Source organism: Bubalus kerabau, chromosome X, assembly GCF_029407905.1.
Source record: "Bubalus kerabau isolate K-KA32 ecotype Philippines breed swamp buffalo chromosome X, PCC_UOA_SB_1v2, whole genome shotgun sequence".
NCBI classification, from domain to species: Eukaryota; Metazoa; Chordata; class Mammalia; order Artiodactyla; family Bovidae; genus Bubalus; species Bubalus kerabau.
Genome location: NC_073647.1, coordinates 43,142,447 through 43,169,209, shown reverse-complemented (window position 1 = coordinate 43,169,209; position 26,763 = coordinate 43,142,447). Strand labels below are relative to the sequence as shown.

The window sequence follows — 26,763 nt, the reverse complement described above, 5'->3', positions numbered from 1 at the left end:
CAGGGTGTGGAGACGTGCCACAAAGCCCTCGTGGCCACCTGGCTAAAAGCAGCTACTGGAATTTTCAGAGAAAAGAGGAAGAGAACAGGTCAGCAAGGAAACTCACCTCCAGACCAAACTTGTGGAAGAAGTACTTGATGAAATACTTGGCACAGTTAACAAGTCTACCATTCAGCTGGAGTCTTGTGATGTTGTGGAAGATGGTTTTAGACACAAGGGTTGAGAGGTTGTTCCATCCTTGGTAGTACTCCTGATGGCGGTAGATGGTGACCTTGAAGGCCAGAATGGCCAGCATCAGCAGGTTGTTCTAGAAAACAAGGGAAATACAGGTGATGCCACATGGTCATTTACAGTCTCCTCAAAAAGCCATCTCATTTCACTGTGGGTTTCTAAAGGGACAGCGTGTGATCAGATCCCACATCCATGAAACAGTCTTGACTTTAATGCTCATTTCCCCTGTTCTGTGGTAACAAGGGTGGAGTCATCTCCAGTTTGCAAATCAGGCTAATTTTCATGATAACAGGACTTAGAACCTCTACACCAATGACTGGCGATGGTCACACCAGATCCAGAAAAAGTACCACCGAACCAGACAGCTGGGTCCAGTTACTCGGAAGGGTTGTCCAGCCTTCTCTTCAACGAAACGTGAGAAACTCTAATTCAGCATCCTACAGCGACCCTGGGAAACAGACTGAGCTGCAGACTGGGGCTCAACTTGGCAAGTTTTGAACACAGTACCTCTGAAAGCTGGCTGGAGAGAGCAGTAGAGTGAAAAATATGCTGAGCATACTACAAAATAATAATATAAAATAGGTAATATTTATGTGCCAGACATTAATCTAATCACCCCTTGCAAATATGAGTTGGTTTTATCTTTGTAACAGCTCTTAATGGTAGACAGCATTTGTATGTTACAAACAATATTGGTCATATGAGCAAAAAACCAGAAATCTACACCAAAAGAGAGAAGAGGTGCTTAGTACACTTTCAGACTCCAGGAGTTGAGTACAAAGGCTTTAATTACATCATCAGCATAATCCATCAAAGTAAAATGCTCAAACTATCCATCATAGTAACATGTGAATAATCTGAACTATATTGCTTTCCTTAAGTTTGTTACAACTATTTGAAATCAGAATTCATTTTTCAAAGACATGCTGTTTATATGTGGCTACTTCTAAACATAACAGATGCCACTGATTAAAATATGTAGAATTTAGAGAGCAAACATTTCTTGTCATGCTACACTTACTTCTCAGAAATAATTACTCTGACCACTTGGTGTAATTTACTCAATATTTTTCCTTTGTGCCTACAAGACATCATTCTATGTATCCTGTTCTGAAGTTTGCTTTTCTTTTTCAACATTACAATATATTTTGGATATCTTTCAGTGTCTGATAATATCATCAATCTACCTCAGTCTTTGAGTGGTTTCATAACATTCCAGTGAATATATTTGTCATACTCTATTCAACGAATCTCAAATTACTCAGCTGATTTCTTTTCAGCACAATTCAATACCGATTTTAATATTCAGTCATGCGTTTTGGAGGTGACTGCAAACCCCATGTAAGAGGATGAGGCTGCTCTCAAAGGTGAGGTGAGTCGTCTCCAGGCAAAGGGCTGCAGACGTGAACTTGGCAGAGGCAATGCTAAGGATGAGGAAGCCTTACCCTCAGGTAGATGAGCAGAGGAGACGACTCCCTGAGGCCCATCCATTCCATGGGATCAAGGAGTGTGCTGTAGAGCAGAGACTTGTTCAGCTGGTGCAGGGGTATGTTCATCTGGTTTTCATTTGGCTGAAAAGAAGAAAGAAAGGAGTAAGAGATGGCCCCACAGTCAGGAAAGTTCAGACTAGTCTCCTTCAGCTTTGAGCAAAGGGACTCAGGGATGGGGAGGGAGGACCCACTTCAGAGGGAGTCAGCATCAGGAGAGACGGGACCAGGACACTTCTAACTCACTGAGCCGATGAAGGCCTGATGGCGAATGCTGGGGGACGTGGGTCCCCCGGGCTCTGCGTCCCTTCCCTGAAGGCCAGGCAAGGGGACCCCCGTCTCCGAGGCTCACCAATGAACAGTTCACAGAGGAGTTCTCAGGCTTGATGGTCTGCAGCTGGTACAGCATCTTACAGACGATGATCACACATGTCCAGACGGTGCCGACACTGGAGGCCAGATGGTGGAGCTTGGCGTATGGCAGAATGAAAGCCCAGGAAATCAGAAACACATAGTTGAACAGAGACACCTGAGAACACAAAATTGGAAATGCGGACAAAAATATGTCACATGGCACAACATCTAAAAACCTAGATGCTTTTAGGCAACTTGACTGATTCAGTTCCTCTGAGCTGAGCAAAGGCTGGCTGAGCTCTTACGTACAAGAAACGGTCGTGGGTGTTAAGATATACATTTTGTACGCAGACAAGTGTACAACCAGGTGATGTTAAGTAACATCACAACGGCAAACTACAGAGGTGAACAGGCTTCTGGGAGAACACTCAGGGGGTCCTTGGCCCAACCTGGAGCTTCAGGAACCTCTCCTGGGAGAGAACACACCTGAGCGGTGCCCTCAAGCTGTGAGGAATTCAGACATACCAATGGTGGGTGGGCACGCGGTGTACAACCACATCTGTGAGTCAGCGTCCATCTCTGCCCCATCTGCGCTTAGTGGGGGACCTTAAGTCCGAGTGGCCTGGGGCTCCAGCTGGAGCAGACACCTGGTTGGGTCTGGCCTGAAGACAGAACGGCAACACTTGCCTCCTTCACGGACACCCAGATGATGTAGGAGTACATGATCCTGATGATGTGCAGCTTCAGTATCCACCACAGGAACGTCTGCAGCTGGTAGAAGCCCTCCAGGAACAGCAGAGGCAGCACTGTGAGGTGGTCGGTCACCAAGTGCCAATTGTTCCTCAGATCTGCAAGGCAGGACGTGTGTGCAGCTGTGAGTGGAAGCCTGGCCTGTACAGATTGCTCCCACAGTTTCTAGCTCACTGCCTGGGTCAAGTATATACCTGAGCATATATTGAATATATATTTTATTATATACTTATATATTGAGTATATATTTTATTCACTTGGAGCAAGTCGGTGTTTTGTTTCCTCCTCCTGTGAGCCAGCATCCGAGCAGCTCCTGGGCGGGCAGCTTACCTGACATCTCCTCCTCCTCTTCATCCTCCTCGTCCTCATCCTCATTCTCGTCCTCGCTGTCCCTGTCAGGTTCACCCTTCTTGGCTTTTGCAGGGCATCCCCCCCAGTGTCTCCTCCCCAGGCCCAACCAGCTGCTTGACTTCTGCTACCTCCAGGCTGGCGGTCAGCTTCATCATGGCAAGGTCCAGAAGGCTTCACTCGGGGCGGGCCAGCCTGTTGGTAGAGAGCAGCTGAGTCAGGGAGGGAAGGGCATTGGGAGCTGAGAGTGAGTGGCACATGGAGGAGGATGAACAAAATGGAAGTCACCACACAGCCTGGCATGTGGGCTTGTTAGCATCTGGTTGCTTTCTATTTTTTTGAAGCTCTTTCTAAAAAATGAACTGTAAACTCGGGTTTGGTGAGCTCTTCCAATTCAGATTCTAGTGATAAGTCAGTCATGCTATCAACACCTAAACTTGACATTTTTTCCCACAGGAGAAAATGGTCAGAGTTTAGGATGGAAAAGCATGAAATAGCATTGTATAAAGCAAGCATTTCATGGCTTCACAGGGGGACTTACTCATTGTGGTGGATTGGTAAGTTTTTCTTGATGCTGCTCAAAGTAATGGAAATAGAAAGGAAAAAAAAGGAGATGAGAACAGAAGAGTTAGAAGGAGAGTCAGAGATAACACATCATGCTACAGTCATCTACTGTACGCTGGGTGCAGGGGCCCTAATACCACGTGCATTCCAGGATGGCGGCCACAGTGTGTTTTGACTGGGAGCCCTGAGCTGGGCAGCTAATCTGAGAATGGACGGCACTGCAGTGGTGAAGGGCAGGACGCAGAGACTGCTAAGGCAAGTCAGGTCATGCTTTCTCAGAAACATGGCAAACTATCCCCTAGGAATCAAGTCATTCACAGTTTAACGAGGGATTTTTGTTTTAATTCTTAAATAACGTGTAATGTCGGGCAACCTTTGCATGGACTAATCTCATCCTGTGGCCATCTGAAGCATATGTGGTGGATGCAAATGTTTCCAGGGATAAGAAGCCTGCAACACACCCCATCCTCGGGCACCAGGTGAGCTGCCAGACCAGATCTGCGAAGAGTGCGGGAGCCCGGCTGAGGGGGCTGTAGCCTTAGGGAGCTCAGTGACTCTCGGGGGTCCAGCTTAGTTCATAGCAAATAGTAATGAGTATGATCTTGCTCCTCAATTTTTAAAGAGCATATCTTTTTATTCATATTCAAATGAATGTTTGAAGGAATGTTATTGGGCAATAAAGTAGACATTAGGAAAAGGCCTATTACAGATAATGCAGGTAGTCCTCCTCATTTGCAATAAATTATTCATTTCAGCCTGATTGTCACAAGACAGACATCGACTAATGTTATTGTATCTGTAATACTGTGGGCTCTGAGTAAATTTCACATCTCTGGAATCTTACTTTTTTATATATAAAATGAAGAAGTTTAGCTAGATGAAAATATAAGCTCATGTGCAACTTGTTGGTTTTGTATTGAAAATGCCTGTGAAATTGGAGAACTGTGGTCAAGATTCTGTATTGCCGTTGGACTTTCAGAGAGGTTCTCCTTCAAAAGCAATTTCTTTTAGAGATGTCAAGCAGGTAGATCACCACAGAATGTCAGAAATGAGTTGCTAATTTAATGAACAAAGAATGTTCTGAGGTCAGTGGAATAGAGTGTGCTGACATGTACTTGCTTTTTTTTTTTTTTTTTTTTTTGGAAAGCACATTTAATTCACTGTTGCACAACTCAGACAGAGGAGGTGGTTAGGAAGTCAGGAAGGCATTTAGGTCAACCAGGAATACTTAACAAAGAGAAATATCTTGAAATCATGGATGGTCTAGGAATATCTGAGAGGTAAAGAACTTGACTCCTTAGGTGACAACTTGTCAGGAATCTTCAAAGTTTCCCATTTTTGTCCACAGACCCTGAGATTGAAAGTAAAATATCTCCAAAAGAGCTCAGAACAAATAACTTCTTTGGGCTGTGTTTTCTGATACTAAAATACTATTTAGGGGTTCACCCTGCTGCTGCTGCTAAGTCGCTTCAGTCGTGTCCGACTCTGTGTGACCCCATTTCCCCCTACATGACGTCAAAACTGACTGCTATCTGCTAGCTCATGAACACAGCTATGGTTTCTCCCCACATACAAATGTACTGATCTTCAAAGCCTGTAAGCCTTATTCCAGAAGCTCAGAAAGATTCCTACTAATTTTTTCCTCCTTAGAATACAGTTTTCTCCTCCTTTGGTACCGTTCCTTCATATAAACCATCTTATTTAAAGAAAATGACTGCCACGTCAATGGAGTCATTTCTCAGGAGCCAACAGTTAAGAGTTAGATTCTAAACTTTCTGGATTTATAATCGTCTCTTCCCATTTATCCCTCTACAACATTACCATTCCCTACGGGAAGGAGTAATCCATGAGTGACACCGGGCTCAGATATCTGCCCCATTCTTAGGAATGGATACAGAACACACATTTCAGCTAGTTCTTATGGATTCCTCTTCCCCAATACATGGATTAAACCATGTGCAGAACAACAAATAACACACAAGGGAATTCCCATAAGGATAACAGCTGATCTTTCAATAGAAACTCTTCAAGCCAGGAGGGAATGGCAAGACATACTTAAAATGATGAAAGAAAATAACCTACAGCCCAGATTATTGTACCCAGCAAGGATCTCATTCAAGGATGAAGGAGAAATCAAAAGCTTTTCAGACAAGCAAAAGCTGAGAGAATTCTGCACCACCAAACCAGCTCTCCAACAAATACTAAAGGATATTCTCTAGACAGGAAACACAAAAACGGTGTATAAATTCGAGCCCAAAACAATAAAGTCAATGGCAACGGGGTCATACTTATCAGTAATTACCTTAAACGTAAATGGGCTGAATGCCCCAACCAAAAGACAAAGACTGGCTGAATGGATACAAAAACAAGACCCCTTCATATGTTGTCTACAAGAGACCCACCTCAAAACAGGGGACACATACAGACTGAAAGTGAAGGGCTGGAAAAAGATTTTCCATGCAAATAGGGACCAAAAGAAAGCAGGAGTAGCAATACTCATATCGGATAAAATAGACTTTAAAACAAAGGCTGTGAAAAGAGACAAAGAAGGTCACTACATAATGATCAAAGGATCAATCCAAGAAGAAGACATAACAATTATAAATATATATGCACCCAACATAGGAGCACCGCAATATGTAAGACAAATGCTATCAAGTATGAAAGGAGAAATTAACAATAACACGATAATAGTGGGAGACTTTAATACCCCACTCACACCTATGGATAGATCAACTAAACAGAAAATTAACAAGGAAACACAAACTTTAAATGATACAATAGACCAGTTAGACCTAATTGATATCTATAGGACATTTCATCCCAAAACAATGAATTTCACCTTTTTCTCAAGCGCACATGGAACTTTCTCCAGGATAGATCACATCCTGGGCCATAAAGCTAGCCTTGGTAAATTCCAAAAAATAGAAATCAGTCCAAGCATCTTTTCTGACCACAATGCAGTAAGATTAGATCTCAATTACAGGAGAAAAACTATTAAAAATGCCAACATATGGAGGCTGAACAACACGCTGCTGAATAACCAACAAATCACAGAAGAAATCAAAAAAGAAATCAAAATTTGCATAGAAACGAATGAAAATGAAAACACAACAACCCAAAACCTGTGGGACACTGTAAAAGCAGTCCTAAGGGGAAAGTTCATAGCAATACAGGCATACCTCAAGAAACAAGAAAAAAGTCAAATAAATAACCTAACTCTACACCTAAAGCAACTAGAAAAGGAAGAAATCAAGAACCCCAGGGTTAGTAGAAGGAAAGAAATCTTTAAAATTAGGGCAGAAATAAATGCAAAAGAAACAAAAGAGACCATAGCAAAAATCAACAAAGCCAAAGGCTGGTTCTTTGAAAGGATAAATAAAATTGACAAACCATTAGCCAGACTCATCAAAAAACAAAGGGAGAAAAATCAAATCAATAAAATTAGAAATGAAAATGGAGAGATCACAACAGACAACACAGAAATACAAAGGATCATAAGAGACTACTATCAACAATTATATGCCAATAAAATGGACAACGTGGATGAAATGGACAAATTCTTAGAAAAGTACAACTTTCCAAAACTGGACCAGGAAGAAATAGAAAATCTTAACAGACCCATCACAAGCACGGAAATTGAAACTGTAATCAAAAATCTTCCAGCAAACAAAAGCCCAGGTCCAGATGGCTTCACAGCTGAATTCCACCAAAAATTTAGAGAAGAGCTAACACCTATCCTGCTCAAACTCTTCCAGAAAATTGCAGAGGAAGGTAAACTTCCAAACTGATTCTATGAGGCCACCATCACCCTAATACCAAAACCTGACAAAGATGCCACAATAAAAGAAAACTACAGGCCAATATCACTGATGAACATAGATGGAAAAATCCTTAACAAAATTCTAGCAATCAGAATCCAACAACACATTAAAAAGATCATACACCATGACCAAGTGGGCTTTATCCCAGGGATGCAAGGATTCTTCAATATCCACAAATCAATCAATGTAATACACCACATTAACAAATTGAAAAATAAAAACCATATGATTATCTTAATAGATGCAGAGAAAGCCTTTGACAAAACTCAACATCCATTTATGATAAAAACTCTCCAGAAAGCAGGAATAGAAGGAACATACCTCAACATAATAAAAGCTATATATGAAAAACCCACAGCAAACATTATCCTCAATGGTGAAAAATTGAAAGCATTTCCTCTAAAGTCAGGAACAAGACAAGGGTGCCCACTTTCACCATTACTATTCAACATAGTTTTGGAAGTTTTGGCCACAGCAATCAGAGCAGAAAAAGAAATAAAAGGAATCCAAATTGGAAAAGAAGAAGTAAAACTCTCACTGTTTGCAGATGACATGATCCTCTACATAGAAAACCCTAAAGACTCCACCAGAAAATTACTAGAACTAATCAATGACTATAGTAAAGTTGCAGGATATAAAATCAACACACAGAAATCCCTTGCATTCCTATACACTAATAATGAGCAAACAGAAAGAGAAATTAAGGAAACAATTCCATTCACCATTGCAACAGAAAGAATAAAATACTTAGGAATATATCTACCTAAAGAAACCAAAGACCTATATATAGAAAACTATAAAACACTGGTGAAAGAAATCAAAGAGGACACTAATAGATGGAGAAATATACCGTGTTCATGGATTGGAAGAATCAATATAGTGAAAATCAGTATACTACCCAGAGCAATTTATAGATTCAATGCAATCCCCATCAAGCTACCAACAAGTATTCTTCACAGAACTAGAACAAATAATTTCAGAATTTGTATGGAAATACAAAAAACCTCGAATAGCCAAAGCGATCTTGAGAAAGAAGAATGGAACTGGAGGAATCAACCTACCCGACTTTAGGCTCTACTACAAAGCCACAGTTATCAAGACAGTATGGTACTGGCACAAAGACAGAAATATAGATCAATGGAACAAAATAGAAAGCCCAGAGATAAATCCACGCACATATGGACACCTTATCTTTGACAAAGGAGGCAAGAATATACAATGGATTAAAGACAATCTCTTTAACAAGTGGTGCTGGGCAATCTGGTCAACCACTTGTAAAAGAATGAAACTAGAACACTTTCTAACACCATACACAAAAATAAACTCAAAATGGATTAAAGATCTAAACGTAAGACCAAAAACTATAAAACTCCTAGAGGAGAACATAGGCAAAACACTCTCTGACATACATCACAGCAGGATCCTCTATGACCCACCTCCCAGAATATTGGAAACAAAAGCAAAAATAAACAAATGGGACCTAATTAACCTTAAAAGCTTCTCCACATCAAAGGAAACTATTAGCAAGGTGAAAAGACAGCCTTCAGAAGGGGAGAAGATAATAGCAAATGAAGCAACTGACAAACAACTAATCTCAAAAATATACAAGCAACTCCTACAGCTCAACTCCAGAAAAATAAATGACCCAATCAAAAAATGGGCCAAAGAACTAAATAGACATTTCTCCAAAGAAGACATACAGATGGCTAACAAACACATGAAAAGATGCTCAACATCACTCATTATCAGAGAAATGCAAATCAAAACCACTATGAGGTACCATTTCACACCAGTCAGAATGGCTGCGATGCAAAAGTCTACAAGCAATAAATGCTGGAGAGGGTGTGGAGAAAAGGGAACCCTCTTACACTGTTGGTGGGAATGCAAACTAGTACAGCCACTATGGAGAACAGTGTGGAGATTCCTTCAAAAACTGGAAATAGAATCGCCTTATGATCCAGCAATCCCACTGCTGGGCATACACACTGAGGAAACCAGAAGGGAAAGAGACACGTGTACCCCAATGTTCATCGCAGCACTGTTTATAATAGCCAGGACATGGAAGCAACCTAGATGTCCATCAGCAGATGAATGGATAAGAAAGCTGTGGTACATACACACAATGGAGTATTACTCAGCCATTAAAAAGAATACATTTGAATCAGTTCTAATGAGGTGGATGAAACTGGAGCCTATTATACAGAGTGAAGTAAGCCAGAAAGAAAAACACCAATACAGTATACTAACGCATATATATGGAATTTAGAAAGATGGTAACAATAACCCTGTGTACGAGACAGCAAAAGAGACACTGATGTAAAGAACATTCTTTTGGACTCTGTGGGAGAGGGAGAGGGTGGGAAGATTTGGGAGAATGGCATTGAAACATGTATAATATCATGTATGAAACGAGATGCCAGTCCAGGTTCGATGCACGATACTGGATGCTTGGGGCTGGTGCACTGGGACAACCCAGAGGGAGGGTGTGGGGAGGGAGGAGGGAGGAGGGTTCGGGATGGGGAGCACGTGTGTACCTGTGGCGGATTCATTTTGATGTTTGGCAAAACTAATACAATTTTGTAAAGTTTAAAAAAAAAAGGTATAAAAATAAACCATGTGCAAAGTGAAAAAAGAAATAATAACTAAGTGGAGTTTAAGTGCTGTATCAGGAGATGTAACTGTTAACAAAAGTTGGAAAAGGGTGTTCTCAGAGAAGGTAGAATGAGGCTTTTTTTCATTGAGAAAGGTGATATGGGATGCCACCTGCTCTTGCCAGAGCCAGATCTCCCAAATGAAAAAACAAACAGTATCAACATCCCACAGAATCTTGACTGCCTATTTGATGCCACAGTAAGTCCCAGCATTATGGAATGTGGATACTGACAGAGACCTCCTAGATTGGCTAGGCCAAATCCATCACTTTTCAAACTAGAAAACTGAGCCCCAGGGAGAAGACTTGCCTTAATTAAGGTTAAAGCTCCTTAGCTGCAATACTGAGGTCAGGACCTAGATTTTCTGATCATCAGACCCCTGTTTTTATAGGCCCTTCCCTTTTTCTCGGGGAATGGTGGTGGTGGTGGTTAATGTGGAACAAATGTAAACACCAATGGAGCAACTGCTTTTGCTGCTGCTGCTGCTAAGTCGCTTCAGTCGTGTCCGACTCTGTGCGACCCCATAGGCAGCAGCCCACCAGGCTCCCCCGTCCCTGGGATTCTCAAGGCAAGAACACTGGAGTGGGTTGCCATTTCCTTCTCCTGTACTTGCTTATTTTCTTTTTGTTTTCTTCTCTTATTGGATATATGCATACATATAGCTGATTCATGTTGTTGTACAGCAGAAAGTAACACAACATTGTAAAACAACTATATTTCAAAATATAAATTAATTAAATCATATGATCCCCCCCAATTCACCTTTCAGTTTGGCTTTGATGATCCACATTAAATTCTCGAGGGCTCTACATGATGAATTCTTCAGACACAAGTGACACTTGCCTATAGGGCAGACACACGCCACACAAACAACAGACAAACAGGCAAAGGATAGCTGGCTGTTTACAGAAACAACAGGACCAGAATCAATTTAAGGAATAAAACATACTGATCATTCCCAGTTTCGGATTTTTTTTTTTTTTTTTTGGTGTAGCATCTACTAAGAGGGCAGGAACAGAGAAGGCAAAGCATGACAGTCAATCCAATTCTGAAGATCTCTTTCTTCATCATTTTGACTCTAATGTAGCCACTTACTAGGGCCCTAGGGATTAAAAGTCACTAGCAAGGAAAACACTACAATGGAAAAGAGTTGTGAAAATGATGGGATACACATCCCATGCTCCAGGTAGAACTTTGGGGACTTTTATATGAAACTCCTGCATGAAATCCCAAACTACCAAACTCAGATGAGTCCTTTGAACTCCTTGAGTTCCTAGAAAGCTCTTTTCACAGAAGCAAAAATGAAATCCCTTGACCCCAAACCATACATACTGCAGACATTACTCATTTTTGCCTCACCCTTTACGTTCTCTTACAAAAGTAACAGTTCAGAGGGTTCTAGGGGCTAAGCCTCAGCCAAAGGAGGGCCAGCCATGGCCTCAGACCGACCAGACCATGGATCTCCTTCCTGTCCAGACAGGTGAGGGGGTTACAGGCTGGCTGGACAGTGGAAGAAAACAGAAGGACACATCTTGCTAGGAGGCTGCTATCCTTTTTCAGAACACACATAATTAAACCATGTTTACGTACTTAAGGAAACCCTGTTCAACACACTCAGTTTTCCATAATTCCACCAGTCAATATTAAAGGAAGTCAACCTTGAATATTCATTGGAAGGACTGATGTTGAAGCTCCAATACTTTGGCCACCAGATGTGAAGAGCTAACTCATTGAAAAAGACCCTGATGCTGGGAAAGATTGAAGGCAGGAGGAGAAAGGGACAACAGAGGATGATACGGTTGGTGGCATAACTGACTCGATGGACATGAGTTTAAGCAGGCTCTGGGAGTTGGTGATGGACAGGGAAGCCTGGTGTGCTGCAGTCCATGGGGTTGCAAAGAGTCAGACATGACTAGGTGACTGAACAACAACAACCCCCTAGCACAGCAGAATGTTCACAGTCTGACATTTCATGAACTATGTCTAATGAATTACTGCTTCATCTTTCCATGGACTCACTGTTTCCCTTGATGAGCTCAGGGGAATTTTCACCTGTGGCGTCTGTGTTCCTCTGAAGGCAGCACTTTGCTCCCTCATCTATGCAACAAGGGTTTTCCAGGAGTTGAATCACACGCTATTATGTGAAGCAGAGAGGAAAATCTGTATCAAGGCTCATTTAGAAGAATGCCTGTAATGTTCCTGAGATCAAGCAGGCCTAGGGATGTGTGCTGACCCGCTATGGCTCCATGCACATGGCCAGGGCGAGACGGGTCCTATCAGCTACTTGGAAACACTTTGTATTAGTATTTATTGATGGAAGACAGCAACAGGGAACTGGTCACAGAAATCACTGCCTTCGCTCTTTCCTTAAATGTTACTCTGGTTACTCGCAGATGGCAGAACATTTCAGCCGAGGTCCTTTCTTCCCGAAACGAAAAGGAGAATTCTGTACTATGCTTTCACTTACAGAGACTTCCCTACTGCCTGTCAGTGCAACAGAAAACTCGCCCTCTGAATTAAGCCAGATTCTGTAAACAGTTCTAAAAATACCCCATCACCCCGGATACAAAAGACACATCACCATCACAAAGGAACTTCGGTCTGCACAACTCCTCTGGACCAACTCACACGCCTGTCAAGATCACCCATGAAATGTCATAAATCACTACCCACGTGCATGCTAAGTCGATCAGTCATGTCCGACTCTTTTCAACCCCATGGATTGTAGCCCACCAGGCTCCTCTGTCCATGGGATTCTCCAGGCAAGGATAGTGGAGTGGGTTTCCATTTCCTACTCCAGGAAATCCTCCTGACCCAGGGATCGAACTTGTGTCTCTTATGTCTCCTGCACTGGCAGGCAGGTTCTTTACCATGAGCACCACATAGGAAACCCAAATCACTACCTACTGTTTCATAAAGTGCCATCAAACACTCCACATTTCTTCTAATTTTTTCCCACTCAGAGGCTGACTGTCATGGCAAGTACAGGTAGTGAGAGGACGGGAGGGTCTGGCTGCACTTGCGTGGGCTCACCTATAGATGGCACTGTACTCCTTGCTGGGGATGGACTTCAGATTGGTGAGCTCTAAGAACCGGCCGTGGAAGTAGTACAGGTGCAGGATGCAGACCAGGAGGAAGGACGTGGGGATGAAAATGCACGTGAACAGCTCAACCACCCTGACCTGCTTCAGGCCAAGGTCCTCTAGCCTGTGAAACAGAGCAGGTTTCCCCTATGGGCTCACTCACCCAAAAGTCCACTGAAATTCAGCTATTTCTCAGTGATTTCACACTGAACATTTTCAAGACAGAAGTCTCCATTTCCCCACATTCCTGAAGCAGTTAAGCTGTTCTCGCCCCCTCCCCACTCCGGTCTTCCCTGGCACAACCGTCCACCTCGTGCAAAACGCCCAAGTCAGAATGCCCCCTCACCCCAACACTTTCCTGTCCCCACCATCCACATCCCTTCACTCTCATTTCCTGAATCTGTGCTCTTGTTTCCTCTCTAGTGCCTCCTATTCTAGGTGAGGCTGCCATCCTCGATCACAGGACTGCCCCCCACCCCCCCCCCCCAACTGCTGGCTGACCACCTGGCTGTGTCTACTATTCTGGTCCCCACACATCACTGTTTTCTCAGCAAGTCAAGGGTGCTTTAAAGACTTGTAGCCAGTTCACAGAGAATGAGATGCAAACCATCACCACCTAGGAGCCCTGCACCTCCAGGCACCTGGCTGACCTCCAGCCTCCCTGCAGGCGAGCCTTCATGCTATTCAGTGCACTCACTAAACTCTGTCCTGCCACAAGCCCTTTGCATTTGCTGTTCTCTTTTCCTGGAATGTTCTTCCACCTCTCAGCTCTCAACTCAGTTTTCTAAAGATAAGCTCCTTCTTATTCTTCAGGAGTTTAAATGACATCTCCTGGGACTTCCCTGGTAGTCTAGTGGTTCAGACTCAGCATTTTTACTGCTGAAGGCATGGTAAATGTGTGCTGGTCAGGGAACTAAGATTACACATGCCAAAAAGGTGGTGCAGCCAAAAATTAAAAATGATACCTCCTCAGGAAAGCCTGCCTGAACCACTCCATCTCTAGCTATTGTGCCCCCACTGTTCACTATCTCGGCCTGTTTTTGTTTCCTTCACAGATGTGTCTGTTTGTAATTTATTTGACATAAAGTAGGCTTTTTGGTTTGTCTCCTGTCCTAGAATGTAAATTCCACAGGACTCAGACTCCCTCTGGCTTCTTGTTGATATCCAGGTGCACAAGAGTATCTGGCTCAGGCAAGGTGCTCAGTTCTATGCCTCCTTCTCTGGACACTCAGTTCTATGGCTCCTCCTCTGGACACTATGCCCAGTTCTGGTTCGATTTCTAAAGGAATTTAGGAAGTTTAGAGGAGCAGAGTAGAAAAGGCTCGAGTCCTGTCTATTTCATGCATGAGAAAAAGCTCATCACTGCTAGTCTCCATGGCCAACCACTCCTTGAGAATCCCCTGGACAGCAAGGGGATAAACCAGTAAATCCTAAAGGAAATCACCCCTGAATATTCATTGGATGGACTGATGCTGAAGTTGAAGCTTAAAATCTTTGGCCACCTGATGGGAAGCCCCAGCGTACTAAAAAAAGACCTTGATGCTGGGAAGAATTGAGGGCAGAAGAAGGGGACGAGAGAGGATGAGATGGTTGATTGGCATCACCGATTCAATGGGTATGAGTTTTAGCAAACTCTAGAAAGTGGTGAAGGCAGGGAAGCCTGGCGTGCTGTAGTCCATGGGGTCACAAACAGTTTGACACAACTTAGCAGCTGAACAACAACTGCTTAGAATCTCAGCCCCGGCTCCATCAGGGAGGGAGGCTGATGCTGTGTGTTACGAGCCTCCAGTTAGGAATGGAGAACGTGTGACTGTGAGGAGCCAGGCAGGTGAGCTTCACATGAAACAGACACTAGAAAAGCCATAAGGGGCTGAGAATTCACTTTCCAGTCAATTTTTATTGAGTACCTATTATATGCCAAAAGCTCAGGCCTAGGTCATGAGAACACCAAACAACCGAGACCAATGAGTTCTGTTCTGGAGGAACTTACAGCCAGTGATGACATCAGGTTTTACTAAAACTTCCTTCCCGGAAATGTGTTTGGAACAACATGCCCTCGCAACTTCACCTGGTGGGTCACTTTCCACCCTGCTCTCCAGCACAGTTACTTTTCTTTTTTAAGGCCAGTCATGTTTTGCCACAAGCCTGGCAAGTTTTCAAATTGATATGTGTATATCAAGATGAGCACCAGCATCATGTAGATAACCACTGACATCCAGAAGTACTTCAGGATCTGCCTCCACCACTCATAGTGCACCTGTGAGTCAGACAGTGAACAACAAATGAGGAAAAAGCACGTTAACAGAAAATGCACAAAAATACCTGCTCCATTCAACGAAGACAGGTGATTCCATTCACAGATGTCTGAAAGCAAAGTCAAGTTCATTTTTAGTTTTTGAGGCTGTGTTGCTCATAGAGTTGGGACAATGTAGACTGGAATCTGAGGGCTTCCCTTGTGGCTCAGATGGTAAAAGCCCGTCTGCCAATGCAGGAGATGCGGGTTTGATTCCTGGATCAGGAAGATCCCCTGGAGAAGGAAATGGCAACCCATTCCAGTATTCTTGCCTGGAGAATCCCATGGAAAGAGGAGCCTGGCGGACTACAGTCATTAGCGTCACAGTCAGACACAATCGAAACAACTTGGCGTGCACGCATGTTGTGTTAGTTTCAGGTGTATAGCAAAGTGACTTGGCTATATGTGTGTATATATATATACACACTTTTCTTTTATAGGTTATTACAAAATCTGGGCATAGTTCCCTATGTTATTCTGTAGGTCTTTGTTTATCTCTTTTATAGGTACTAGTGTGTATATGTTTGGAGAAGGCGATGGCACCCCATTCCAGTACTCTTGCCTGAAAAATCCCATGGATGGAGGAGCCTGGTAGGCTGCAGTCCATGGGGCCGTGAAGAGTCGGACACGACTGAGCGACTTCATTTTCACTTTTCACCTTCATGCACTGGAGAAGGAAATGGAAACCCACTCTAGTGTTCTTGCCCGGAGAATCCCAGGGACAGGGGAGCCTGGTGGGCTGCCGTCTATGGGGTCGCACAGAGTCGGACACGACTGAAGCGACTTAGCAGCAGCAGCAGCAGTGTGTATATGTTAATCTCAAGTTCCAATTTTATCCCTAGTCTCACTTTCCTTTTAGGTTAACGATAAGTCTGTTCTCCATGTCTGTAGGTCTGTTTCTGTTTCGGAAATAAGTTCATTTGTGCTGTATTTTAGATTCCCCATGTAAGTGACAGCCTATGGTATGGTCTGATTTACTTAGTATGAAAATCTCTAGGTCCATCCATGTTGCTGCAAATGGCACTATTTCATTCTTTTTATGGTTGAGTAATATTACACTGTATAAATATGCCACATCTTTATCCAGTCATCTGTCAATGGACATTTCTAAGGTCGAGAACAAGACAAGGATGCCACCCTAACCAATTTTCTGACTTGTTAAGAACATAATATTTCAAATTAGTGAACAGGTGGAAGGGGCTCATTCCTCATTTTATGATTCCTAGCCTGTATTGTTTGAATCTCATCAACCCCTTTACACGATGTGTTAATGAGGTCACAGTAACACAGTGCCTGGCCAAAGGGAGCTCAGGCATACCCTTGGACAGATGTGAGGATGCTAAATGGTGGACACAAGCAACAAGCTGATATAGGGCCATATAGAAGAGGAAGAGCACCATGTAGATGATATTGTACATCATGATTTTACCCTCGAAGCTGATGAAGAAGAACATCCTGCTGCAGATGTAGATCCAGTACTTGATGAACGGGGACATCAGCAGGTTCCCCAGCACCTTCATCACATCTTGTTCATCCACTTCTTCCTCTTCCTCTCTCTGCTCCTGCTGCTCCTCCTTCAGCTCCTCTTCTTCCTCCTTCTCCTGAGCCTTGCTGTCCACCTGTACATCCTGTTCATAATCTTCAAGACAGAGGACTCTGCTGTTACAAGGAGCCAGTCCATGGATCAGAACCACACACTCTGACCCGTGATATATGGGTGCCACACAATTTAGGCATTACCATACAATTTAAATACTTTTAGACAGTTCTAATAAACAAGGTAGAATTTATAGAACTAATCATAGTCCACTGTCCTAATCATCCTGAAACATAAAAGAAACACATTTTATAATACTTTTATCCAAGCTTTTCATAACACCTATTTCACTTGCAATGTCCAATAGCTATAATTACTGCAGCATAGAGAGAAATAAACAGACAACAATAACACAAACTGAAATGAGCTATCACAATTTCAGATTCTAACTACAACGTGCCTCTCAGTTCAGTTCAGTTCAGTCGCTCAGTCACGACCGACTCTTCGCGATCCCATGGACTACAGCATGCCAGGCCTCCCTGTCCATCAGCAACTCCCAGAGTTTACTCAAACTCATGTCCATTGAGTCGGTGACACAATCCAACCATATCATCTTCTGTCATCCCCTTCTCCTCCTGCCTTCAATCTTTCCCAGCATCAGGGTTTTTCCAAATGAGTCAGCTCTTCGTATCAGGTGGTCAAAGTATTGGAGTTTCAGCTTCAACATCAGTCCTTCCATGAACACCCAGGACTGATCTCCTTTAGAATGGACTGGTTGGATTTTCTTGTAGTCCAAGACGCTCAAGGGTCTTCTCCAACACCACAGTTCAAAAGGATCAATTCTTCTCTGCTCAGCTTTCATTATAGTCCAACTTCCCCATCCATACATGACTACTGGAAAACCCACAGCTTTCACTAGACAGACCTTTTTTGGGAAAGTAATGTCTCTGCTTTTTAATATGCTGGCTAGTTTGGTCCGCACAATTGCACTCATCTCACATGCTAGTAAAGTAATGCTCAAAATTCTCCAAGCCAGGCTTCAGCAATATATGAACCGTGAACTTCCTGATGTTCAAGCTGGTTTTAGAGAAGGCAGAGGAATCAGAGATCAAATTGCCAACATCCGATGGATCATGGAAAAAGCAAGAGAGTTCCAGAAAAACATCTATTTCTGCTTTATTGACTATGCCAAAGCCTTGGACTGTGTGGATCACAATCAACTGTGGAAAATTCTGAAAGACATGGGAATACCAGACCACCTGACCTGCCTCTTGAGAAATCTGTATGCAGGTCAGGAAGCAACAGTTAGCACTGGACATGGAACAACAGACTGGTTCCAAATAGGAAAAGGAGTACGTCAAGGCTGTATATTGTCACCCTGCTTATTTAACATATATGCAGAGTACATCATGAGGAACACTGGGCTGGAAGAAACACAAGCTGGAATCAAGATTGCCGGGAGAAATATCAATAACCTCAGATATGCAGATGACACCACCCTTATGGCAGAAAGTGAAGAGGAACTAAAGAGCCTCTTGAAGAAAGTGAAAGAGGAGAGTGAAAACGTTGGCTTAAAGCACAACATTCAGAAAACGAGGATCATGGCATCCGGTCCCATCATTTCATGGGAAATAGATGGGGAAACAGTGGAAACAGTGTCAGACTTTATTTTTGGGGGCTCCAAAATCACTGCAGATGGTGACTGCAGCCATGAAATTAAAAGACGCTTACTCCTTGGAAGGAAAGTTATGACCAACCTAGATAGCAATTTCAAAAGCAGAGACGTTACTTTGCCAATAAAGGTCCGTCTAGTCAAGGCTATGGTTTTTCCTGTGGTCATGTATGGATGTGAGAGTTGGACTGTGAATAAGGCTGAGTGCCGAAGAATTGATGCTTTTGAACTGTGGTGTTGGAGAAGACTCTTGAAAGTCCCTTGGACTGCAAGGAGATCCAACCAGTCCATCCTAAAGGAGATCAGCCCTGGGTGTTCTTTGGAAGGAACGATGCTAAAGCTGAAACTCCAGTACTTTGGCCACCTCATGTGAAGAGTTGACTCTATGGAAAAGACCCTGATGCTGGGAGGGATTGGGGGCAGGAGGAGAAGGGGATGACAGATGAGATGGCTGGATGGCATCACCGACTCGATGGACGTAAGTCTGAGTGAACTCCGGGAGTTGGTGATGGACAGGGAGGCCTGGCGTGCTGCAATTCATGGGGTCGCCAAGAGTCGGACATGACTGAGCAACTGAACTGAACTGAACTGAACCAGGTTGGTCATAACTTTCCTTCCAAGGAGTAAGCATCTTTTAATTTCATGGCTGCAATCACCATCTGCAGTGATTTTGGAGCCTCCCAAAATAGTCAGCCATTGTTTCCACTGTTTCCCCATCTATTTCCCATGAAGTGATGGGACTGGATGTCATGATCATTGTTTTGTGAATGTTGACCTTTAAGCCAACGTTTTCACTCTCCTCTTTCACTTTCTTCAAGAGGCTCTTTAGTTCCTCTTCACTTTCTGCCATAAGGGTGGTGTCATCTGCATATCTGAGGTTATTGATATTTCTCCCGGCAATCTTGATTCCAGCTTGTGCTTCTTCCAGCCCTGCGTTTCTCATGATGTACTCTGCATATATGTTAAATAAGCAGGGTGACAATATACAGCCTTGACGTACTCCTTTTCCTATCTGGAACCAGTCTGTTGTTCCATGTCCAGTGCTAACTGTTGCTTCCTGACCTGCATACAGATTTCTCAAGAGGCAGGTCAGGTGGTCTGGTATTCCCATGTCTTTCAGAATTTTTCACAGTTTACTGTGATCCACACAGTCAAAGGCTTTGGCATAGTCAATAAAGCAGAAATAGATGTTTTTCTGGAAGTCTCTTGCTTTGTCGATGATCCAGCAGATGTTAGCAATTTGATCTCTGGTTCCTCTGCCTTTTCTAAAACCAGCTTGAACATTTGGAAGTTCACGGTTTACGTATTGCTGAAGCCTGGCTTGGAGAATTTTGAGCATTACTTTACTAGCGTGTGAGATGAGTGCAATTGTGCAATAGTTTGAGCATCCTTTGGCATTGCCTTTCTTTGGGATTGGAATGAAAACTGACATTTTCCAGTCCTGTGGCCACTGCTGAGTTTTCCAAATTTGCTGGCATACTGAGTGCAGCACTTTCACAGCATCATCCTTCAGGATTTGAAATAGCTCAACTGGAATTCCATCACCTCCACTAGCTTTGTTCGTAGTGATGATTTCTAAGGCCCACTTGACTTCATATTCCAGGATGTCTGGCTCTAGGTGAGTGATCACACCATCATGATTATCTGGGTCGTGAAGCACTTTTTGTACAGTTCTTCTGTGTATTCTTGCCACCTCTTCTTAATATCGTCTGCTTCTGTTAGGTCCATACCATTTCTGTCCTTTATTGCGCCCATCCTTGCATGAAATGTTCCCTTGGTATCTCTAATTTTCTTGAAGAGATCTCTAGTCTTTCCCATTCTGTTGTTTTCCTCTATTTCTTTGCAGTGATTGCTGAGGAAGGCTTTCTTATCTCTCCTTGCTATTCTTTGGAACTCTGCATTCAGATGCTTATATCTTTCCTTTTCTCCTTTGCTTTTTGCTTCTTTTCACAGCTTTTTGCAATGCCTCCTCAGACAGCCATTTTGCTTTTTTGCATTTCTTTTTCTTGGGGATGGTCTTGATTCCTGTCTCCTGTACAATGTCACGAACCTCATTCCATAGTTCATCAAGCACTCTGTCTATCAGATCCAGTGCCTTAAATCTATTTCTCACTTCCACTGTATAGTCATAAGGGATTTGATTTAGGTCATACCTGAATGGTCTAGTGGTTTCCCCCACTTTCTTCAATTTAAGTCTGAATTTGGCAATAAGGAGTTCATGATCTGAGCCACAGTCAGCTCCCGGTCTTGTTTTTGCTGACTGTATACAGCTTCTCCATCTTTGGCTGCAAAGAATATAATCAATCTGATTTCAGTGTTGACCATCTGGTGATGTCCATGTGTAGAGTCTTCTCTTGTGTTGTTGGAAGAGGGTGTTTGCTATGACCAGTGCGTTCTTTTGGCAAAACTCTATTAGCCTTTGCCCTGCTTCATTCCCTACTCCAAGGCCAAATTTTCCTGTTACTCCAGGTGTTTCTTGACTTCCTACTTTTGCATTCCAGTCCCCTATAATGAAAAGGACATCTATTTTGGGCGTTAGTTCTAAAAGGTCTTGTCGGTCTTCATAGAACCGTTCAACTTCAGCTTCTTCAGTGTTACTGGTTGGAGCATAGGCTTGGATTACCGTGATATGGTTTGTCTTGGAAACGAACAGAGGTCATTCTGTCGAGACTGCATCCAAGTACTGCATTTCGGACACTTTTCTTGACTATGATGGCTACTCCATTTCTCCTAAGGAATTCCTGCCCACAGTAGTAGATATAATGGTCATCTGAGTTAAATTCACCCATTTCAGTCCATTTTAGTTCGCTGATTCCTAGAGTCAACATACATTCTTGCCATCTCCCATTTGACCACTTTCTTGCCTTGATTCATGAACCTAACATTCCAGGTTCCTATGCAATATTGCTCTTTACAGCATCGGACCTTGCTTCCACCACCAGTCACATCCACGACTGGGTGTTGTTTTTGCTTTGGCTCCATCCCTTCATTCTTTCTGGAATTATTTCTCCACTGATCTTCAGTAGCATATCGGGCACCTACTGACCTGGGGAGTTCCTCTTTCAGTATCCTATCATTTTGCCTTTTCATACTGTTCATGGGGTTCTCAAGGCAAGAATACTTAAGTAGTTTGCCATTCCCTTCTCCAGTGGACCACATTCTGTCCGACCTCTCCACCATGACCCATCCATCTTGGGTGGCCCCACATGGTATGGCTTAATTTCACTGAGTTAGACAGGCTGTGGTCCATGTGATCAGATTGGCTAGTTTTCTGTGATTATGGTTTCAGTGTGTCTGCCCTCTGATGCCCTCTCTCAGTGCCTACCATCTTACTTGTGTTTCTCCCCATGTCCAAGGACTGGTGGCTGTGCGGGCACAGGAGGGCTGAGAGGAGCTACTCCACGTTCAAGGTCAGGAGGGGCGGCTGTGAGGAGATACCTCTCACCCAAGGTAAGGAATGAATGTTAGAGCTGGGTTTTTTTTGTTTCTTTCTTTCTCTTTTCTTTTTATTTTAAATTCAGGTAAGCAGTTATTAGGAAGATGAGTGCAATTTTCCATCAATATTAATATATAAAGTAACAATAATAGGAACTTCAGGTTTATTGTCAGACACAACGCAAGTGAGAAGACAGTGAAGTAACGTTTTTAAAGTAGTGAAATAAAAGCTGTTACCCTAGAATTCTATACCCAGCAAAACTATCTATCACCAGAAGGTCTGCACTACAAAAAATGTGAAAAATTATTTTATGCAGAAGAAAAACAATAATAAATGGAAATGTGGACATGTGGACTGAATAGGAAAAAAGATGGTACAAATTCTCTGAATAAATTAAATAGTTATTCTCTGCAATAAATTAAATAACATCATTACTGATTCTACAAATATTCAGGATGGGGAACACATGTATACCCATGGCGGATGCATGTTGATGTATGGCAAAACCAATACAATATTGTAAAGTAAAAAAAAAATAAAAATAAAAATAAATAAATAAATAAATTTATTAACCAAAAAAAGAAAATAAACTAAACATTATTAGCAACTTTATGCCAATAAATTTGACATCTTACATGCAAAGGCAAATTTCTTCAAAGACACAAATTACTAAAACTCATTCAAGAAGAAATAATCTGAGAATCTTATAATTATTAGAGAAATTGAATCTGTGCTTAAATACCTTCCCATAAAGAAAATTTAAGACTCACATAGTTTCATGAGTGAGTTCTTCTTAAGGAAAAATTAAAAAAAAAAATTCGACACCAACTCTTCTGTCATACAAATTCAATCCCAGCAGGCTTTGCTATAGACATCGACAGACTGATTTAAAATTCATATGGAAACATAAAGGACTTAGAATAGCTTAAACAACTTCAAATTAAAATTAAAAAAAAATAAAAGTCTGACACTGCTTAAATTCAAGACATTATCAAGCTACAAGTAATTAAGACAGTCACATAAAGATGAGGAGAAGGCAACGGCACCCCACTCCAGTACTCTTGCCTGGAAAATCCCATGGACGGAGGAGCCTGGTAGGCTGCAGTCCATGAGGTCGCTGAGAGTCGGACATGACTGGGCGACTTCACTTTCACTTTTCCCTTTCACGCATTGGAGAAGGAAATAGCGACCCATTCCAGTGTTCTTGCCCAGAGAATCCCAGGGATGGGGGAGCCTGGTGGACTGCCATCTATGGGGATGCATAGAGTCAGACATGACTGAAGCGACTCAGCAGCAGCAGCAGCACATAAAGATGAAGAGATAAATTGTACAGAATAGTCTATATATAAACCCAACCACATAATCATGGTCATGAGTTTCAACAAATGCAAAACAAAACACAGTCATTTCAATAAATGATTCTGTACTATTTAACATCAAAGGCAAAACAAAATCTGAGAAGAAGATATAGAGGAAACATTTGTGAATTTGGGCTTGGCAAATATTTCTTAGCTACCACACCAAAAGCATGATTCACAGAAGAACAGCTGTGAAGTATATTTCATCAAAACTAAAAACTCTGCTCTTGCAAAAATACTAGTAAAAGGATGAGAACCCACAGACTGGAGAAATATTTGCAGAAACATATACCTGATAAATGATTTGTGCCCTGGTTTTCTAAACAAATGTCAGAACTCGACTGTAAGAAAACAAAGTTAACATGATTTCTAAAAATGGGTAAAAGGTGAAAGATTTATACAATCTGAAGAGAGTGTGATGAAGAGAAAGTAGCATTGACAGACAGTCCACAAGGTTGCCAAGAGTTGGACACGACTGAAGCGACTTAGCATGCACGCATGTGTAAAATAGATAGCTGGTGAGAAGTTCCTATAAAACACAAGGAGCCCAGCCTGGCACTCTGCGATGACCTAGAGGGGTGGAATGGGGGTAGGGGAGGGAGGCTCAAAAGGGAGGTGATATATGTATAATTATGGCTGATTCTCACTGTCGTACAGCAGACGTCAACACAACATCATAAAGAAATTTCCCCTGAATTAAAAATAAATTAAAAAAAAAACAAATAAAAGTGGGTAAAATATTTTAACAGACACTTCATCGAAAGATATATGAATGTAAAATCAGCTCATGAAAAAGATCCTCAGCCTCATTAGACATTAGGGGAATGCATTAATTTAAAACCACAATGAATTGCCTCTACACAACAATCAGAATGCCCAAATTTAAAAAGATTGACTATACTAAGAAAGGATGAAGAAGAAATGAACTCTCACAGTGCAAAATGAGACCTGCCTCCTGCCCCCATGCAGGATAATAATAATATTAATAATAACAACAATAATAGCAACAATAACATTAAAAATTACATACTACATGATTTCATTTATAGAAAGTCCTAGAAAATGTATTCTAATCAAGTTAGGGAGAGCCATCAGAGGTTACCTGGGGATGGGATGAAGGAGGATGAAGACAGGAGAGAGATTACAAAAGGGATGGAGCCCTTGGGACAGATGGGTATATTCACTCCCTTAATTATGGTGATGGTTTCACGGGTATGATTATGTCAAAACTGATCACACTGTAAGCTTTAAATTATGCAGTTTATTTCATATCAATTATAAGTCAAGAAAGCTGTTAAGAAAGACAATTATATTACTTCCACCAAAAATGAATAACTAGCAAGTTTATGAAAACCATTGTTAAGTTTTCTCAGGAAAAATAGATTCTTTAGAGAAACTCTGAAGAGAAAAATCAAAGCCTCTTGGTTCGCATTTCCAGAGCTAATCTCTTACTTCTGGGTCAGTTTGTTTAGAACTAAAGTGAACATACTGCTGTATTTAAAATGGATAACTAACAGGGACCTACGGTACAGAACATGAACTCTGCTCAATGTTACATGGCAGTCTGGATTGGAGGGGGCTTGGGTAAGCATGGATACATGTATGTGTATGGCTGATTCCCTCAGCTCTTCACCTGAAACTACCACAACATTGTTAATCAGCTATACTCCAATACAAAATAAAAAGTTTAAAGTTTGGAAAAAGAAAAAAGAAAAAAATGAAGACAACAACAGCCACAGTCACTGCATAAATAACATTCTGAACTTCAGAATGCCAAGCAGTTATGAGGCAACATCCTTCTGTATATTTATCCTCAAAATACTTTGCAAGTCAGCCAAGTTGGCTTATCTACAGTCTAAAAAATTAATGAGGTGTTATTGCATTGAATTAAAATCCAGTCCATGAGAATCTTAGCTCTAATAAACAAGATGGTCACACCTTCCAACAAAACGTTTGATAGGAAAATAATTGTTTTGTTCCAAAATACCCTTTCTCAAAAGATCACTTTAATTTTTCTTCAGCTGTTATCTTAACTTGAAGGATTAGTCCATCTTCCCACCACAAGAAATTTTACCATCATTAATTTGCTATTAATTTTTACAGTTGAAAGCACTTAAATGTACCATCCAGGCACAGTTTGTAATATGTTCATTAATACTAATCATTTGGAGCAAAATGTAGGAAAAAAATAACTGCCAACTCTGCTTAATCTCTATTCCTCTTCATATTTTGAAAGATTAAATGTAAAACGAGTCATCTTTTCATCTGGCAAGGTTCAGTGGACCACACTTTATCTTTGAGAGCAGGGACAGAACTTGGGCAGAAAGGTCCTGACTTGAGGTGACCTATGCAGGTGAGCTGCTCTATGGAAACGATGGCTCCAGAGCAAGACTGCCCTCCAGGTCAGCTAGGACACCAGATTACAGGGCAGGGTGGGTTTTTCTTGGACACTGGAAGAAGACCCTTCCTGAGAGGCATGCTCAAGAGCAAAGGCAAGACAGAGCTGGTCAAGGCTGCACTTCCAGAAGCCCAGGCTAGGAGGTTTCCAGTTCAGGTTGGACAGATGTCCAGTGCAGAGGCTTGTCTGCCTGGTCAGGGGCAGTGGCTGCTTTATACATGATGCCAGGTGTCATCTGGGTGGCAAGGTGACACGCCACCCAGGGACCCCCTTTCCCAGGGATCTTGAGTCAATACCACACCCACTCACGGCCCCAGGTGACCATCAGGTTGTGGAGATTCCCTGAATGCACTTGGGGGTCAAGTATTTACACTCTATTGATTTTCCATTTATCTGTGGAAAATCAATTTGTTTCTCTTGGTTCCCAGTTTTTGCCTTTTAGATGAGCACAAATGAAGTGGGTCTGACATTGGTCACTTAATCCAAAAAGAAACAAGAGTTTTGTTGCTGTTATGTCACCTACTTACTAGACAAACTAAACCATCGGCTACCCGGTGGTGACACCCTTAACAAAAAGGGGAAGTGTTAACCACAGGTTCATTTACATTCCTCAGCGTGAAAATGACCTGCTTGACATTAATTTTCCTCACACTGGACTGCTTTCAGATGAAGTTCTCACTGACCTGCCTCCATTAAGAACAATTTTGTCTTTCTGTGCTGTTTCTGTGCTAGGCTCAGATGGCTCTGATGAGGGGGAAGCACCATGGCTGTCCCAGG

General features: G+C 42.3%; 1 long non-coding RNA gene across 1 annotated transcript; it reads right to left on the bottom strand.

Moving 5' to 3' along the window:
• Positions 1–15,173: 15,173 nt before the first annotated feature.
• LOC129640427 (uncharacterized) lies at positions 15,174–17,177 on the bottom strand. Its single transcript, XR_008708796.1, has 2 exons — positions 17,015–17,177; positions 15,174–15,549 (listed from the first exon to the last, which is right to left on the bottom strand). It is a non-coding gene; the product is annotated as an uncharacterized LOC129640427 (long non-coding RNA).
• Positions 17,178–26,763: the final 9,586 nt, after the last annotated feature.